Here is a 6,939-nt window from a genome sequence, read left to right as displayed (position 1 = left end):
AAAACCGAAGTTAAATTTCTTTGGTCCAAGATGGGCATTCGTGATCTACATGCTCCATCTTGAGGGAGGGTATTAGGAAATAATATATGAGAGTCTATATTTAGGAGATATGCACATTAAGTTGTGAGAGTTATATTAGGAAAGTGTCTATGTTTAGAGTTTGATCTTAGTTAGGAAAGTACCTTGAGTGGTCGTCAAGTTTGTGAACAATATAAATAGGCTGTTGAGCCATGAAAATTAATAAACCGAATTATTATCAATGTAGTCTATTGCTTCCGCGCGTTTAGGCTCTCCTCTCTCTTGCTCGATCCTTAACAAACAGTTCCAGGACTCGAGCATGCTTCAAAATCAGTTTGACCAACCTCATCTCGTCAGGAAACATCTTAAAATTTCGAAATTCGATTGACTTGAGGCGTAGCAAAACACGGTGAGGTGCTGTATCGAACGTCAACTCGTCCCCCTTGACTCGTTGATCCGTAGAAACCTGAAACCGATGTTGTGAGTTGAGCCAAAGGTGTTAGGATAATATATTAGTAACAACCGAACAAAGAACCTAATGATACAAATTGCAGAACTTGTTTTTAGTTGGATTTAGATACTGCTATTACCTTATCGTTGACTAGTGATTCCAAATTTGGTGAGAAATGTGTTAGAAATATTATCTCTATATATATTATCTTATTCTGTTGGAGATATTATACGATTCTATATTTTGTTTTATCCTGTTTCCTTAGGCATGTATATTCTCCATTATATTGTAATATTTTGTTTCCTTGTATTTCTCTGTTCGTGGGATTAGAACAGTCTGTATGTATCTCTTTGATTATCAAGTAATACAATTCAATTCCCAAAATATACATGCCATGACTATTTTTGTCATGGTATCAGAGCTAGGTAAGATCTGAAAACCATCTTCTGCTGCAACACAACTCTGAGATACCAAATACCATTAGCCTTGCACTGTTATCTATCTACTTGCCTTTCGCCTTCTATCTTATCAACAACAGAAACCCTAGCTGCAAATATTTATCTGCGTCTTCTTCTTTTTCTCCTTCAATCCGTTTCTGTACAATTTGATGGAACCAATTATAATCATTGGTCCTTTCTTATGAGAAGTTTTCTCAAAGGTAAAGGAATGTGGAAATATATTGATGGTAAAACCAAACGTCCCAACACGGCTGAATCGAGTGGACAAACAAAAGATAAGGAGCCAACAAAAGATAAGGAGCCAACAAAAGATAAGGAGACTGTAGGAGAAAGTATGGAGGACTGGGAAATCAATAACCACAAGATACTCACATGGATTAGCAACACCGTGATAACATCCATAAGCATCCAACTCACCAGGTTTGAGACTTCCAAAGAAGCGTGGGATCTTCTCTCCAAAAGGTATACTCAAATTAACTTTTCTCAACGTTATAAGATTGAACAGGATATCAGATCCATGAAACAACAACATAATCAGTCCATTTCTGACTTTCATTCTGAGATGTCAGTTATATGGAATCAGTTGGCTCTTATGGAACCTAACTGGACAGTAGATATTGAGTTATGGGAAAAATATAGGTAAGAGTCACGACTAGTTCAACTATTAATGGCATTGAGAGATGAATTTGAGACTGTTATAGCATCCATTCTCCATCGATCACCTCTACCAACTGTAGAAACTGCACTTTCTGAACTCATTACTGAAGAAACTAGGAAAAGGATCAAACCTGATATTCCCACAGTACTAGCAGTTCCTTCACGAACAAACTTTGGCAATCACTTCAGCTATCAAAAAAATCATCGTGATACAACCCAAGGCATGTGTCATAACTTCAAGAAACCAGGACATATAGCACAAAATTGCACTTTACCACCTAGCACAACAACAACAAATTTGTCACAAGGTTCAACCTCACAACCCCATTGCAATTACTGCAAAGAACCTGGAAATACTGTAAGTAACTGCACATCTCCATCATCTCGGAATATGAGAGAGAAAAGAAGGTTAAATGCAGCTGCATATACCCATGCTCCATCCATCTTGGCAACACCTGCGATTGAGAAAAGTTATGAATCAGCAACACCCACTCCAACCAACCTAGCTGATATTCAAGAGATGCTCAACCAAGCACTTTCAATTGGTATAATCCTTCGGCAGCTACTGCTCTCTCAGCTCCAACAGGTATTCTTTCAACTGGCTGGTTTCTTGACTCAGGTGCTTCAAGTCATATGACTTTTGATTCAACATTGTTTGAGAATAAACATCCAATTGTTATCCCCAATATTCACACAGCAGATGGATCAGAAATAACTGCTAGTCATATTGGTAAAGTTAAAGTTTCAGATAAGATATGCGTGTCTGATGTGCTTCTTGTGCCAAAGATTAGAATGAATCTTATATCAATTGGACAACTGTGTAATCAAGGGTTTAATATTTTCTTCTTTCCTTCTGGTTGTGTGATACAGGATTCCAGAACGGGGAAGCTAGCTGGGATAGGCCGTAGAGTTGTTCGTCTATATCTCCTTGAAACTCTCACAGTTCCTCAGCAATTTAAGAATAAAACAGTTGCTGCATCTGCACCTATTTTTCCTTCAACTGTCTCTCCTCTTATGTCTTGGCATTCCAAGTTAGGACATATTTCCTTTTCTCGTCTCACATATATGATTAGTAAAGGATTATTAGGATCTATTCAAGTAGAGAAAGAACCTTATTGCGTTGCATGTAAGTTGGGAAAACAACCAGCTCTTCTTTTTCAAAATAGCACTACATTATCCACTGCACCTTTTGATCTTATTCATTCAGATGTTTGGGGAAAATCTCTCGTTGCAACTAAGGGAGGGGCATTATATTATGTGATTTTCATTGATGATTATACTCATTTTACATGGATATACTTATTCAACTCAAGATCAGATTTCCTAAAACTATATACTGATTATTCTAGGATGATTAAAACTCAGTTTGGAAAATCTATCAAAACTTTTCGTGTTGACCAGGAAGGAGAGTATATATCAAATCCTTTAAAGAGTTTCTCAAAACCGAAGGTACTCAACTTCAGTTATCATGTACAGAAACCCCAAAACAAAACGGAATTGCAGAGAGAAAACATCGTCACATCATTGAAACAGTAAGAACTCAACTTCTCTCTGCATCTGTTCCTTCAAATTTTTGGGGTGAATCAGTTCTTACTGCAGTTTACACCATCAACCGTATCCCAACTGCTGTCATAGGAGGAATATCACCATATGAAAGCGTTTATGGTAAGCCAACAAATTACTCTGAACTTCGTTGGGTGTGCTCATGCTCGTTTGTAAAATCATAGACGAAATTATTACTGGTGTATGTATATATCTAATTTTTAAAATAAGAGTTCTTTATTTCCCATTTGTAAAGTGTTGGTTATAGTTGGTGTGTTGTTTTTCCACCCGTATATACTGGAAAAAATCAAAATAATCTACGTACTTTTAAGGATTAAAATCAACAAAATATACGTACTTTTAAGGATTAAAATCAACAAAATTTAATTAGTGCTAAGGTTTCCAAAAAAAATCAAAAAATTCCTATTATTCAAATTAAAAAAGGAAAATAATAATAATAATTTTTTTTGGTAATCGACTTTAATAGGTTAATTAAATTGAGGATAGATTAGTTATTACCAAAAATATGAGGATAACAAATTTTGAGGTTTAATACTTCATGATCCTATCTTGTCATTTTGTCATCCTTAAACTGTCCCCCGCTGCAGCCCCAGTAACAAAATTATTTTCGATATCCAAGGCTCATACGAACGTTCGCAGCGTCCTAAGAGTCAATTGGAGACAGCCCACGAGTTGATCTCATGCCGAAAGTAGTAAAAGCCGATCCCTAAATTTTTCACAGAAAGATAATCTTTTTTATTTTAGAAGTTGTACTGAAATTGTCTTTCTAAATAACTTATGACCTTTTTATTTCTAGCTATAACAACGTAATTTCTTAAGTTGTATATACACAGTTATAAAAGTTGGGATGGACTTTTACAATAAAAAAAATTGGTTTGGTGCGAAACAAAATTTTATTTTTCCATTTAATTTCTTCAATTGGTTTTTGTTTTTGATATTCAAACACTCTGTACCTAGGATTGTCATATCTCGCGGATAAATAATTAACTAAAGAATAAAAGCATGTAAATTACATTAAAATTAGTTGAAGCCTTCACCCAATCTCTAAAACTACTTACTTCAACAAAAAAAAAATCTATAATTGTGTCATGAAAAATATTAGAAGACCTTCACGTAGAGAGATATTTTCTCTTTAGTATTCTAAACCAAAATATAGATTATTCTTTTTCCAATAAATGACTTCACAAATGCGTTACTAAGGATCGAGGCAGTTTCAAAAAAGTTCCATGAAAGTTCACCATTACTATGCTAACTTTTCAAAATACAGCGTAGAGGACGCACCAACTTACAAGGTTACACTTTATCTGGTAAAAAGATTTTGTTCCCCAAATTTACCGCCAGAATATCAAAGAATAAGAATTGGGGTTTCCAGTTGGAGAAATTTCCCGAGGCAAAATAGTCTTAACTACAAATTCTCAGACGGAAAATGGGTCATTTGTCCAAATATTTTTGAAACATGGTTCTAATGGACGAGTAAAAATTAGTATGGGTGAAATTGACACCAAAAAAATAGCAAGAAGGAAACTGGATTCATCCTGGGGATAACTGGAGTTTGGTACTCAGGTTTTGACCAACAATAGGCTTTGGTCTAACATTTGTCCAACGTTAGGCTTTGGTACATGGAATGGATGTTGACCCGCGTTGACCGTTATTGACCACACTTTAATTAATTTTAAGAAGTCAAGATTTAACTGGTCAACTACAGTCCCTTCACCATGTCTTAAATTTAAAAAATAGCGAGGATGAAACTGGATGCATCTTGATGTAATTAAAAATAAAAAAAATATTTGAAAATGGGTAGGATGAAACTGGATGCATATTTATGTTAGTCACTGGAGATAAATTACAACAAACTTAGGTTGGACACTATTCACGTCCAGCAACAATATGTCTAGCGACTGATTTCGTTTTTATCTTTACATTTCAAGAAATATTCGTCTTAATATATAATTCGTTCGACTTTGTTGAATATGCATGCTAGAATTACATATATATGTCGACTCCAAAAATGACCCTCTCTACTGAATCGTAATTGAATTAAAGAAGATTGGTCTTCTATACCACATTTGAAGTTCGAATCGACACTGAGATTCATATTTATCGATTTCGATAATGTATCATGCTAAGTTTGAAGTCAGAACCCTCCAGGAGCTTCTTTCTTCATGGTTTATATGCCATTATACCATATTTGAAGTTGGAATCGACACTGAGATTCATATTTATCGATTTCGATTATGTATCATGCTAAGTTTGAAGTCAGAACCCTCCCGGAGCTTCGTGCTTCATGATTTATATGCCATTATACCACATTTGAAGTAGGAATCGACACCGAGATTCATATTTATCAATTTCGATGATGTATCATGCTAAGTTTGAAGTCAAAACCCTCCCGGAGCTTCGTGCTTCATAGTTTATATACCATTATACCACATTTGAAGTTCGAATCGACACTGAGATTCATATTTATCGATTTAAATGATATATCATGCTAAGTTTGAAGTCTGAACCCTCCCGGAGCTTCGTGCTTGTTGGATTATTCTTGTACCCTTTAAATATTAATTAGGATCCACATCATGACATCTTCGGCTAATCAAAATGTCTTTCGAACCTCTAAATGTTAACCAGAATCTCTGATATGATAGTTTCGACTAGTCAAAAATATTTTTGGGGTTCCTAATGTTAACTAGAATCTACTTCATGACGTTTATGACTAATCGAAATCTATTCTGGATCTCTAAATGTCAACCGAATGCTACTTCATGACATCTAAAATGTTGATTAGATTCTATATTTTGACCGCCGAATAATCAAAATCTGCTCCTGATTCTCTAAATGTTATTCAGAACCTACACCATGACCTTATACTAATCGAAATTCGAAAGAGAAACACACTTGTCTTGATCCGTACGACATTCCCAATCCCATATAGATTGGCAAAATCTAACGGCTAGTAATGAAAGAGTAAAAGTCATACGGATTAGCACTCCATCCGACGACGATTATTAGCTGAATTTGGAATCCAAGTTTTTTTGGCTCTAAAATTTGGAATCCAAAGGCATTTTGTCGCTTCAATTTTGGGGAAACGAGTTTCCCTCTTGCTTTTGCCGCCCAAAATTTCAAGTTAGGATTTGAGGTTTGGTGAAAGACTTCCACACCCAGAACTGTGGAGTCTACTTGTTATTTATATCAGAGAGTACAAAGGTTGTTACAACTAATCAACCTATTCAAGAGTTACAGATGCTATTTTAACTGAAACTAAAGACCCGTAAGACTCAATATAAACACAAAATACTCGTTCATTCATTCATACACGGAATGCTTGCTGGTTTGGTTGAGAGTCTTCAGCAGATGAGGCTCTATCCTTAACACTCCCCCTCAAGTTGTACTCAAGTTTACAAATGTGCAACTTGCCACGTAAAAGATGAAATCTTGGCGAAGGTAGACCCTTAGTAAAAAATGTGAGCTATTTGATCACGTGAACTGATGAACTGCACCATCAAACATTTTTTAGCCACCCTTTCCCTCACAAAATGGTAATCTATCTCTATATGCTTTGTTCGAGCATGGAAAACATGATTAGTGGTGGGCCCGGAGATGTGTATAATTGAAGCGATAAAAACGGGGGCCTACAGTAATACCGCAAGTGCACGGTCGTCAGTTGTAGCTCGTGCAAGTACGGGTCGATCCACAGAGATCGGGTGTGTTTTGGAAGTGATTTAGCTAATTGGGTTCCTAGATTTGCTTTGGGCTTAGAAGCCTTTTGGCTTAAATTGGGCTTGAGTACTAATGGGT

The sequence above is a fragment of the Papaver somniferum genome, chromosome 5 (genome assembly GCF_003573695.1).
Source record: "Papaver somniferum cultivar HN1 chromosome 5, ASM357369v1, whole genome shotgun sequence".
NCBI lineage: Eukaryota > Viridiplantae > Streptophyta > Magnoliopsida > Ranunculales > Papaveraceae > Papaver > Papaver somniferum.
Note: the sequence above shows the minus strand (reverse complement) of the source record.